Source organism: Lemur catta, chromosome 5 (assembly GCF_020740605.2).
Source record: "Lemur catta isolate mLemCat1 chromosome 5, mLemCat1.pri, whole genome shotgun sequence".
NCBI classification, from domain to species: domain Eukaryota; kingdom Metazoa; phylum Chordata; class Mammalia; order Primates; family Lemuridae; genus Lemur; species Lemur catta.
Window position 1 is genome coordinate 38,187,052 of NC_059132.1, and position 13,132 is coordinate 38,200,183.

The window sequence follows — 13,132 nt, forward strand, 5'->3', positions numbered from 1 at the left end:
AAATCCTCTAGCAGTGGGCTTCTGCACATTTTTGTTGGTCAGGGGGAGCCTGGGTGCTAGAGAGCTTGATCCTCAGCTTCCAGCAGTCCCTGCATGTCTGTGCCCAGGGGTCTGTCTGCAGCCTTGTGCCGCTGCCCAAGGGGGTCTGACGGTCCCTGATGCTGGGCTCATCTCGAGCCTAACATCAATGATGTTAACAAGGAGCCTCAGTTCTCCAGGTCCCTCCTCAGTCTCAGGCAGGACCTGTGCACCCGGGCATCGAGAATGGGGCCTTCCAGCATACTTTTCTCTCTCACTCCTGTCTCTGTTAATACCCCCAAACCTATCTTTATTAAGGATTTAGTTAATCCTTAGAATTAGACTCTCAGAGCTTTTTTAAAAATATTTTTCAGTTTTATTGAGGTATAATTGACAATTAAAAATTATATATATTCAATGTATACAATGTGATGTTTTGATATACATACATGCTGTGGAGTGATTTCCACAACCAAGCTAATGAACACATCCATCACCTCACAGTTACCCTTTCCATGGCAAGAATACTTAAGATCTACTCTTGCAAACTGCAAGTATACAGGCCATTATTGGTCACCATGCTGTGCATTGGGTCTCCAGAACCTATTCTTATAGCTACAAGTTTGTATCCTTTGACCAGCACCTCCCCCTTTGCTCCACCCCAACACCAACCCATGGTAACCATCCTTCCACTTTGTGTTTCTATGAGTTCGACAATTTTAGATTCCACATATAAGTGAGATCACGCAGTATTTGTCTGTGTCTGGCTTATTTCACTTAAGCATAATGTCTTCCAGGTTCATCTACGTTGTTGCAAATGGCAGAATTCCCTTCTTTTTTATAGCTGAATAGTATTCCATTGTGTATATACAGCACAGCTTCTTTATCCATTCACCTGCTGATGAACACGTAGGTTGTCTCCCTAACATGGCTATTGTGAAAATGTTGCAACAAAATGGAAGTGAAGATATTGCTTCAAGATAGTGATCTTATTTCCTCTGGATATTCACCCAGAAAGAAGTGGGATTGCTGGATCATATGGTAGTTCCATTTGTAATTCTTTGAGTAACCTCCAAAATACGGTTCTCCATGATGGCTGTAGCAATTCACATTCCCACAAACGGTGTATAAAGGTTTCCTGAGGGGAACTTTAAGATAAACTGGTCGAATTATTCATCCAAATTCTCTAACTATCTGATTGTCCAGCCATACATTCATACAACCTAGAGATAATGGGACTCTAACATTCAGGGCAGCCTGCTCTATCTGTGGATAGCTCGGAGTGCCAGAAGATCTCTCTTTTGTTGAGCTGTAACTGGTCATCCCATAATTTCCACTCAAACCTCCCTCTTTGGCCAAATGTAAGTGTAATGCATGTTCTGATGACAGCTCTCTTAAAATATTTGAAGACAATTATTTGAATATATTAATTCAAAAAATTTATTGAGTGCCAAGGTGCCTGGTACTATTAATATAAGAGAAACTAGGGAATCAGAGATGAAAAAGGGAATCAGAGATGAAAAAGGCATAGTTCTTGCTTTCCAGGATTTCAATATCTAGTGGTAAAAACAAATAAATGTAATGCAATGTGGTAAGAGAAAGAACATAAATTAGCACAGAACATTTTGGGAACACAGACAAAATGTTAGGAATGGCTGCCTGGGCGAGCTGAGACTTACGAGGTCAGAGTTAGGCCCACGGGGGAGGAAGCACACTGCAGGCATTGTTAGCAAAGGCTTGGAGCTGTGCGTCCTGGAAATGCAAGGGATCCGGGGAGGGTTGTGGTACCTAAGGCAAGGCGTGGCGTGAGTTGATGCAGGAGAGGCGGCGTGGGACCACGCCACAGAGGGCTGTGTGCGCTGTGCCCCACGTCGGCGGGAGCGTGGAGCAGGCCCGGCAGGAGGCAGCGAGGGGCACAGCACGCAGCACCTACCCCGGAGTGCAGTTCACGCTGGCTGCGGAGGAGTCCGCATTTGGGTGGGACAGGAGCGGAGGAAAGGGAGAGGCCACTCTGGACTCTCCCGTGGGAGACGGCCAGGCCCTGTCTCGGACCTGGGAGCACGGAGGAAGCAGCAGCCGACTGCACCGACTCCTCCAGGGTGAGGTCGGTGGTGCGCGGTGCCCGGGCGCGGCGGGGAGAGCGCGTCTGCAGGGCGGCCGTTTCTGGATCCCGCGACCGAGGGGCGGGGGGTGAAACCGCTTCGAACCTCACAGCTTTGAGGGCTCCCCATTATCCTGGGTGGCGTTTGGTGGGCAGCTGGGCAGACGGACCTGCCGTCTGGGAGGGGAGGCCGAGGGGTCCGCGCGGTGCAGGGAGCGGAGACGCTGCTCGGGTAGAAGCCAAAGGAGATAAAAAAAAAAAAAAAAAAGGAAAGAAAAAGTGTTCAAAGAGAAACAGGAGGGTGTGGTTTCGCGGAAGCCAAGGGGATTAATATATATTAAACTCAGGAAGTAGCAAACACATGGGCTTCATGTTCAAGATGTCCATGGCTTTGTCTGACATTTTATTAAAATGCTGGTAGGGAGAAAAAGTCTGACAACAACGAAGACTTACAGGTAACGACGCCAGAATTTAGGAGAACGTGACTGCGATTACGAGGTAGACAGAGCAGGTTTGAGAGATGCGCATTCAGGCAGCTTATGGGATGTTCCATTGTTTCCAAGGTGGGGAAGCACCAGGACGCCTCCCCGTTACCGCCGGCGGCGCCGCGCCCGAGTGCTGTGCCCCGGCCCCAGGCTGCAGCCACAGCCCGGCTCGTCCCTTCTTGTCTGTGTTGAGCAGACAGCGCAGCCGGTGTGTGGGCTGAGAGCTTCCAGCAGGGCTGTGACTTCTAATGACTTACTCTAAGAAAACAATTAGAATAAATAAAAATATGGAGCACCAAGAAGCCCATTCATCATCACAAGGTTGTTCTTTAATAAGGAACAATTGGCAACAACCAACATTTCCAAATGTAAACAAACAATACCATACAGTGGAATCCAATGTAGCCATTCAAATGAACGTGTCTTTGTATTTTTGACAAGGAAAGATGACCATACTACTAAATGTTACGTATTATTAATTCCTTACATAATCCATTTAATATATATGCATAGAAGCGTCTGGAAGGCCATACAGTAAAAGGTTAATGGTTGTAGCTAGATAGTAGGACTACAAATCTTTTGGGGGGGCTTATCTTTATATTAGCATTTTTTTCAACATTCAACAAAAGTACTTAGGTAATGAAACATTATTTGAAGGAGTGATCAAAATGTCAAAATGCCCCATTAAATAAGATTTGAAAAGGTAGATATGATCTGGCTATTTGGAAGCTACTGGTCATCTTAGGACAGTTTCATTAGTGTGCAGGGGTGGCATTCGGACTGCAGGGCATTAAGAAGACAGTAGTAGGTGACAAAGGAGGGCCAGCAGTGTGTAATCCTTTGTGAAACAAATCGAACTGAGGAGAGAACGAGAGAAACTCACCAGTGGCCGGAGCGGCCCGCCTGCCCCTAATGTTTGTGCACCCAAAGCCAGAGTCAGAGGAATCACGCCCGAGGACCTGCACTTCTCAATAAAAAGGTTATCTGAAAATGAAGATGAAGGCTGAGCACGTGGCCTGAAGACAGGGGTGAGGGTTGACTTGGCCGTCACGGGGGCAGAGCAGAAGCAGGCAGGGACGGGCTGGTGTGGACCTGCACGTCCAGGGGAACAACAGGACCCAGGAAGTCCCAGACGGCCCCACCTACCCAGAGGATTCAGCGACGGTTTAGTCAAGGCGACGTTTACAGAGGGCTGAGGTTTATGGAGACACAAGGACCGAGCAGCAGGCTGGGCCTACAGACAGCAGGGCGAGCCTTGGTGTTTCCCATTGTCCCTCGAGTCCTGAATGGAAGGGAAGCTCTCCACAGCCCAGCCCTCGGCAGAGCCAGCCAGGGAAGCAGGTGCCTGCTGGGGCCCCTGACCAGGAGCACCACACTGGACCTTCACGTGGGTATGTGTCAAGTCACCATGCTTTCCGTGTTGATGTGTAGTTAGACTTCCCTTTAGAATGTTATTCTTGCCGGGCCAGGTGAGAGACGGTGACGGATGCGGTGGATCCAGGCGACCCCGTGTGGAAGGAAAGGCAGGCCAGGAGACTGGCTGGGGAGGAGGAGGCGCAGGGAGGTGACAGAAGGATTAAAGAACATTCCAGGATGAGAGCTGGGAATCTTTGAAGGATAATGGTGTTGGTGGCACCAGGAAAATGAGGAGAGGAGAGAAACGACTCCGGGGCTGCGGAGCTTGGCTCTGTCGTTCGAAGATGCCACGTCCTGGCTGGCAGTGCAGACATCACGCAGCACTTGTGTGAATTTGATCTCCCAGACATTCACCTATGCCTTGGGGATGAAGAGTTCACCTGGGGCAAACGGCTCTGAGTCACAGGGAAGTGCCTGTGGTCAGGGGTGGTGGGAAGGAACCGGAGTGAGCGCTCCAACATGCGTGCACAGCCAGGAGCCCCCGAGACGGCGTGGCCACCGTGCCTGGCTCTGGATCTGCTCTTTGTCCCAACTGCGTAACGCTTTACCTACACTAGGTACTGAAAAATAGTTGTTGAGAAAAATGGACGGAAAAAGGAATAGAAGTGAATCGCTTCCCTCCAAGGCTTTGGGGGTATCCCCTGGTAAGACTCTGACTGGGGGCACAGCGCTGCCTGTGAGCGGGAAACACGGTACCTGTCCTCGAGCCTGGGAATCGTCCTATCCCAGTCCCACCTGGAGACCATCAGACACTGAGGACGGGGGAGTGAGGGCTCTGGGTTGGTTTGGTGGCAGAGGTGACAGTGTGCACTTTCAGCGAAGTTCCTAGAGCTAACTGGAAAAGGCATGAGCCGTCTTCAGCTCTGACTCTTTCCAACCACGTCCCTGCCGTCAGCCTGCTGTGGACAGCGGACCCGCCCCCCTCAGCCTCGGTGGGCGGCAGGGGTAAGAGCTGCTTGGGTGCTACCTGAACTTCCAACAGGTCTAGAAGACGGCCCTCAATTTCCTTTCCAACTATTTATTTTGAAAAATCTTTTAGACTTATAGAAGAGTTGCAAAGATAGTGCAGAGTGTCCACATGCCCTTCACCTGGTTCCCCTGGTGTTACCATTTTGCATAGATGTGGCATCATGATAAAGCTGTGAAACTAATATTACTAAAACAGATTTTTATTAAAATGTGAATGAAATTTTAACGAAAGCTGTTACTGTGCTGTCTGTAGGGAGCCACGTGCTGTCACGGTGGCAGCGAGAGCCTGTCTGGCCCACCATCCCGGGAGGCCAAGGCAGCTCGCAAGTTCCACTCACAGCTCGCTGGGGTGGAGAGGGGAAACTGAGGGCCTTGGGTCTGCCTTAGGGAATGAAGGCTGTAGGCACCCGGAGAGGGCAGTACAGGAGTGCCCGGCAGACACCTCTGCCCCGCTGTCACCTCCCCACCCGGAGGGTGAAAGTACCAGCACCCCAGTTCTACTGTGGGTTCCTGTGGGAAGAGAACCACCACTTGATAGAGAGAGAATGGCCTGGAGCACTTTACAATTTACATACAGTTTACAAACGTCTTCACCAAATGGCTAACGGGTGTCCAGAATCTGTGCTGGGTGAGCTTCAGCTGCCAGGGCCGTGGGACCCCCACAGAGGGGGTGGCCTGGGCCCCAGACGCGGGGAGGGGGCGGGCAGCAGCCTCTGACTTCCACCCCACGTGTGCTCGGCTCGGGCACGTGCCCACCCGGCCTGCAGAGCACCCAGCGGGAGAGGTGACACTTACACGGAGGCAACAGAATGAGGTGGCCTGCGGTCCGTCCCTTTCAGCAGCAGGGGGAGGCTTCACACGCGGGCCCCAGGCAGGCCAGTGTGGAGAGGAGAGGAAGCTCTGTTTTGAGCCAAGAAGGAAGTCAGGAAATTCCTGGCCTTGGAACGTGGGATTTTAACTTACATTGATGTAAGGCCACATGCTCAGAAACACTGACTTGGAGAGTTTTGTAAAACTCTGAACCTGCTTAGAAAGTTTTCATGCCCAAAATATCCAAAATTAGTTTCATTTGTGAGGTGAGTTATCAAAGGTATGGTCTATTTTTATAAAGAAACACCTTTTTTTTTCCCTGAATGAAAGTATTTATAGGATTTCTTGCAGATGACACATTGAGGTTTCCTGAAATGAAGTGGGCTCGCACCGGTGTGGCCTCCTGCTCCCCGAGCCTGCGGGCGCCCTCGTGGCCGTGCCCTGTCCAGGCTCCGCACAGCCAGACCGGCCACCCCTGGCTGCTGGCAGCCGTCTCGTCTTTGACGAGCGAAGCAAAGGGAAGTCTCCAGGGCACTCTGCCCTCAGTGCTCTTCCTCAGCGCCAGTCTGCGGGGGGCCGTGCCAGTCCCCAGCCCGCCCCTGGGACGCTGTCATGGTGTGTCGTGTCAGTGCCACGGGAAGGCGGCAGTGTCACTCTTAAACGCGGTGGCATTTTTCAAATGAACCCGCTCAGGAACCCGATTAGGATTTTCAAAACCTAATTGTCATTCAAAATGTCATTTGGATAATGTATCACCCATCAGCCTACACACAGTGGGATTTCATGTTGTGACTTGGTACTGCCAACTACGATAATAAACCTTAAAAATATCCTCTATGCTGGTTTTCTCCTTCTCAAAAGCAGCCTCCTTTCCTGTGGGGGCCTGTTCTCCGCTCGGGCGCGGCGACCGCGGGGCGGGGGCTGGGGCGCAGGGACCCCGGCCGCCCGTTCAGGACCTGTCTTACCACAGAAATGTCTTCAACGGGCAGACGTCTGTTTCAGGATGTTTCCCTCTTCATGCCTAACATTCCTGCTCTCTCTCTTCTTTTTGCCTTTTGATCCACCTGCCAGGGTTCCCCTTTCACAGATTCTCAGAGAACCAGCTCTCGACCTTGCCGATCGCATCGTCTCTGCTGCACCTGCATTTTCTGTTTTCTTCATTTCTGGTTTTCATTGTCGCCTTCCGTCGACTTTCTTTGGGCTCTCTCTCTATCTCTTTTTTTTTTAACTTTCGACTTTGCTGCATGGCTCATATTCCATCTCTTTTTCTCTTCAATGTAAGCACTGGAAGCTCTGCATTTCCCTGGAAGTATTTCTTTAGCTGCATCCCACATTTCGATGCGATTTTTTTTTTATTATTGTTCAGCTCTCAATTTTTCTAATTTTTGCGATGGCTTCTTTTTTGACCTATGTGTTATTTAGAAGTCAGTTTTAAATTTCCAAACATATGCAGGGTTTTAAAAGTTTTCTTCTTGCTACTGATCTCTAATATAATTTTATTGTAATCAGAGAACAGAGAATTCTTTGTTATTTCTTGAAGCTTGCTTTGTGACTAGAATGTGGTCAATTCTCTGATTGAGTTTGGAAGGTTCTACAAATTGCTGCCAGATTAAGCTTGCTTTTCAACTTTTCTTTAAGTTTGAGAATTATTTTGCCTGCTTAATCCACCAATACTGAGAAAAGTGCATTAATAATGTAGTAATATGATTATTGACTGTAAATTCCAGCAATTTTAAAGTTACATATCTTGAAGTTATGCTAAGTGAACCTAAACACAGAATCATTTCACCTTCCAGGCAAATCATTACTTTCACGCAGCAGCCTTTCTCCTCAGACGCATTCTGCCTTCAAGCACCTTTTGTGTGATATCAACTCAGCCCCCTTCGCTTTCTTTTCACGAGTATTTTCCCGGTACCCTTTTTTTGCTGGTGGAGGGGATTCTTTAGCTTTCAATCTTTATGTGTCCTTATATTTTAGGGTTCAGGAATACCACGTAGATGGATTGTTTGGGGGGTGGCTCTAATCTGAGGATCTATTTTATCTGAAAACATTAGTTCATTGACATTACTGTGCTAATTCATTTAAGAATATCTTTACCCTCTTAGTTTGCTTTTTTTGTTTGTTTGTTTTTTTGAGACAGAGTCTTGCCTCTGTCATCCAGGCTAGAGTGCTGTGGTGTTGTCATAGCTCACTGCAGCCTCAAACTCCTGGATTCTAGCAACCCTCCTGCCTCAGCCTCCCGAGCGAGTAGCTGGGACTACAGGCATGTACCACCCACGCCCAGCTAATTTTTCTACTTTTGGTAGAGATGGGATTTCACTCTTGCTTAGGCTGGTCTCAAACTCCTGACTTTGAGCAATCCTCCTGCCTCGGCCTCCCAGAGTGCTGGGATTACAGGTGGGAGCCACCTCGCCAGGCCTTAGTTTGCATTTTCTATTTTCTCTCTTTTTCTGGGCTTCACTAACACCCTCTTCCCCATATTAGTTACTTCCGTTGATTTATTTTTTAATTCTCTACCAATATACACTGCTTTGAAAGTTTTCTATTCTACACCTATTCTTTTAAATTAAAAGACTTTACATTTTAAAATAATTTCAGACACAAAAATGTTTTAACAATTGGATAAAAAATTTCCATATTCCATCTCTTCACCCAACTTCTCTAAATATGAGTATCTCACATTGTCACAGTAAGTATCAAAGCCAAGAGATTAACACTGACATGATACTATGGACTAATCCACAGATCTCATTCAACTTTGCCCGGTTGTCCTATTCGTGCCCTTTTTCTGGCTCAAGATCCAACCGAGGACCACACCCCCCCTGCCCCGCCCCGGGGGGGGCAGTTCCTCAAGTTTTTGTCTGTCATGACCTCGACGCTTCTGAAGAGTACTGGTCAGGTATATATAAGAATGTCCTTCAACTGTGCTTCTTTAACATTTCTTTGTGATTAAATTCGAGTTATGAGCATCACTACTCTGGTATTTTTGCCAAAAATGTAGTTAATGCTGCCTGTTCTAGAAGAGTGGAATATCAGAAAACTGGCAATGTTCCAGGTCCAGTTGCCTTCTCCCCCAGAAACTGAGCTCACCACATCCCACTCTTCTGTCGCAAATCTCCTAACTCAGGGGCAGGAGAAGACTCAGATCCAAGAGGAAGTCCTGGGCAGGAGTGCCAACAGCCCAAGGGCAGATCCCCTTGAGAGCTGCTGGGTACAGCCAAGAGTGGGGACTCTTGGGAACTGCTCCAGGGCACATATAATTGATACTCTGTCTAATACTAGAAGGAACAGTGGCTTTAAAGTTTAGGATTTTGGTGATGTGCTTCCTCCTAGACCCAAAAACCATATTCTCAACTATCATTATAAGAATCTGAGCAACTTTAAGAAAGAAACCTTGTCCCCCATCCAAGTACTAACCAGGCCCAGCCCTGCTTAGCTTCCGAGATCAGATGAGATCAGGTACATTCAGGGTGGTATGGTTGTGGCATGGTACTGGCACAAACACAGAGATATAGACATTTGGAACAGGGCTGAGAACCCAGATATGAAACCATCCGCATAGCATCATCTAATCTTTGACAAAACAGACAAAAACATACACTGGGGAAAAGAATCTCTATTCAATAAATGGTGCTGGGAAAACTGGATATCCACATGCAGAAGATTGAAACTGGATCCCTACCTCTCACCTCTTACAAAAATTAAGTCACGATGGATAACAGACTTAAACCCAAGGCATGAAACCTTGAGAATTCTAGAAGAAAATGTTGGGAAAACTCTTTTAGACATTGGCCTAGGCAAAGAATTTATGAAGAAGACCCCCAAAGCAATCACAGCGGCAACAAAAATAAATAAATGGGACTTGATAAAATTAAAAAGCTTCTGTATAGCCAAGGAAATTATCATTAGAGCAAATAGACAACCCACAGAATGGAAGAAAATATTTGCTTTCCATACATCCAATAAAGGGCTGATAACAAGAATCTATATAGAACTTTAAAAAATCAACAAGAAAAAATCAGACAACTCCATCAATAAATGGGCAAAGGACATGAACAGAAACTTTTCAAAAGAAGACAGACCAATGGCCAGCAAACATATAAAAAAATGCGCAATATCTCTAATCATCAGGGAAATGCAAATCAAAACCACAATGAGATATCACTTAACTCCAGTGAGAATGGCCTTTATCAGAAAGTCCCAAAACAACAAATGCTGGCATGGATGTGGAGAGATTGGAACACTCTTACACTGCTGGTGGGACTGCAGATTAGTACAACCCCTGTGGAAAATAATTTGGAGATACTTCAAAGAGCTAAAAATAGAAATACCATTTGATCCAGCAATCCCATTACTGGGCATCTACCCAAAGCAACAAAAGACATTCTATAATAAAGACATCTGCACTTGAACGTTTATGGCAGCACAATTCACTACTGCAAAGATGCGGGAACAACCCAAGGTGCCCATCAATACATGAGTGGATTAATAAAATGTGGTATATGTATATTATGGAATACTACTCAACTACAAAAAACAGTGGTGCTCTAGCACCTCTTATATTATCCTGGATAGAGCTTGAGCCCATCCTTTGAAGTAAGGTATCACAAGGATGGAAAAACATGCACCACATGTGCTCACCATCAAATTGGTACTAACTGATCAACACTAAGGTGCCCACATGGTAGTAATACTCACTGGGTGTCGGTCATGTGGGGGTGGGTGGGTAAACTCACAACTGAAATAGATGTGATGCGCACTGTACAGGGGAAGGGGACACCTCTAGCCCTGGCTTGGGCAAGGCAAAGTCATTACTTGTAACCAAAATGTTTGTACCCCCATAATATCTTGAAATAAAAAAGAAAGAAAGAAAACTAATTTAAGGGGCACATCAAGAATGCTTCTTTGTAGCAGTCTTATCAGAACTTATTTTGTGGCAGAAAACAATTTGGCTTTGGTGTCTGATTAAATCTTAAAAATAATGCAGAAAACTCAATATGGGGAAATAGACCCACAGAACAAAGACAATGATTTTCCAAGGACCCCAGGAGCAAGTGAAACAGAACTCAACCCTGGGGTCTCCAACCTCTGGTCTGCAGTCTAACTGCTTGAACCTCTTGCTTAATGTAGAACATTGTTTTTGTGAGTCGTGTCTGTGTTCATGGTATATATTCCTCGGGTATGATAACAGAATACAAATTGATCAGGGTTGTACATGTACAAGGCAATACTTGGAGAAGTGACCGCATCTTCTTTCAGGCTTCATTTACTTAGGGTATTCACTGAGCAACCAGCAGTACATGCTTATTTAAACAATTCCACTATGATTGCTCTTCTGCCTCCAGCAAGCACCAACTTAGAGCACTCTGTGTATCACTTAAGTCCAATCACCCTATATACAGACGAATAAACAGACGCAGCCAAAGGCCAAGTCACGTTGCCAGTGCTGTGCAGAGCTGGGGACGGCTGAAAGAAGAAACCAGCCCAGTGTCTTTTGACTTCATTTTCTCTACTGCTTATACATTTTTCTATTTTGTTGATATCTGCCCTTACCTTTATTATTGCTGGGGGTTGGGTTTGATCTGCTGTTCTTTGTTAATTTCTTAAGATGGAGCCTAAAGCATCGATTGTAGATCTGTTTTCTTTCCTCATATAAGCATGCAATGTAAGTTTTCCCTCTCAGCCCTCTGCAGTGGCATCCCTGAATTTTTGATATTTTTTATTTTACTTTTCATGTAGTTCAAATATTTTCTAATTTCTCTGGTGTTTTCCTTTTTGACTCATGAGTTACTCAGAAGTTACTATAAATATTTAGGGGTTTTCTAAATATTTTATTGTTATTGATTTCTAATTTAATTCCACTATGGTCAGACAACAAACTCTGTGTGATCTGAAAATTTTTTATTGTTTCTGAGATTTGTTTCAGGGCATAGCATGGTCTATCCTGGTGAATGCACCATGTAACTTACAAGAAATGTGCATTCCTCAGTTGTTTAGTGTACTGTTTTATAAATATCAATCATTACTTGGATCTTCTATGTCTTTGCTTATTTTTTAATTTAGATGTTCTAACAACTGCTGAGAGAGGAGCTTAAAACTCTTCCAAATGTGAGAATAATGGAACTATTTCCTCCTTTAATCCTGTCAATTTCTGTCTCATGTATTTTAATGTTTTGCATACTCTGTTAGGCCAGAGACACGTATGACTGTTATATCTTTCTGAGTGACCATTTTATAACTATGAAAAGTCTGTCCATGTCTGTTATGACATGTTTTTTCTTAAAATCTCCTTTTTTCTCATGTGAAGATAGCCACTCCAGGCTTCTTTATGCTTACTACTTGCATGGTGTATTTTTTCCTATCCAGTTACTTTCAGCCTATCAGTGCCTTTAAATATAAAGTTCATCTCTTGTACATAGCATATAGTTGGGTCACGCTTTTTTATTCTGACAACCTCTGTCTTTTACTTGAAATATTTAATCTATTCATGTTTAATGAAATTATTGGTATGGTTGTGTATGGGTGTATCATTCGATTATTTGTTTTCTATCTGTTCTTTTTGTTTCCTGTTCTTCCTTTCATGCCTTTTAAAAATTATATAAATATTTTAAAAATTTAATTATAATTTTCCTGTTGGCCTTTTAGCTACACTTCTCCACATTACTGTTTTAGTGATTGTTCTGGGGATTACAACATATGTCCTTAATTTTTCACAGTCCATTAACAATTATATTACCACATCATGTAAAATGTAGAAATCTTGTAACCATATAGGTCCACCTCCCCCTTCCTTCATGTGACATACAGAGGCTATCCACCCACATGGCAATGCTATAACATTTACTCAGTCATATATATTTAAAAAGCTTTAGGAGAAAAAGCAAAGGGAACAAACTCTGTATTTACCCAGCTATTCACCATCTCTGATGACCTTTGCTGCTTTCTAAGGACCTGAGTTTCCATCAGGTATCATTTCCTCTCAGTTTGAAGAACTTCCTTTAGCATTTCTTATAGTGCAGGTGTGCTGCAACCAGTTCTCTTAAATATTCTTTTATCTGAAAATGCCTTTATTTTGCTGTAAGAATGTTTTCACTTGATATAAAATTCTAGCTTGACAGGCTTTTTTTTTCTATCACTTTAAATATTTCTATTTTACTTTCTTTGGCTTCTGTAGTTTCTGACGTTAAGTCAGAAGTCAATTCAAATGGTGTTTCCCTGTATGTAATATGTTGTTTTTCTACCTCTGCCTACTAGATTTGTTTTTAGCTTTGACTTTCAACAGTGTAGCATTCTTTGTGCTTATCCTTTTTGCTGTTCATTAAGCATCTTGAAT

At 44.9% G+C, this 13,132-nt stretch overlaps 1 long non-coding RNA gene across 1 annotated transcript; it reads right to left on the reverse strand.

Annotated features, from left to right (window-relative positions):
- Positions 1–1,444: 1,444 nt before the first annotated feature.
- Positions 1,445–7,976, reverse strand: LOC123638162. Its single transcript, XR_006735215.1, has 2 exons — positions 2,573–7,976; positions 1,445–2,343 (listed from the first exon to the last, which is right to left on the reverse strand). It is a non-coding gene; the product is annotated as an uncharacterized LOC123638162 (long non-coding RNA).
- Positions 7,977–13,132: the final 5,156 nt, after the last annotated feature.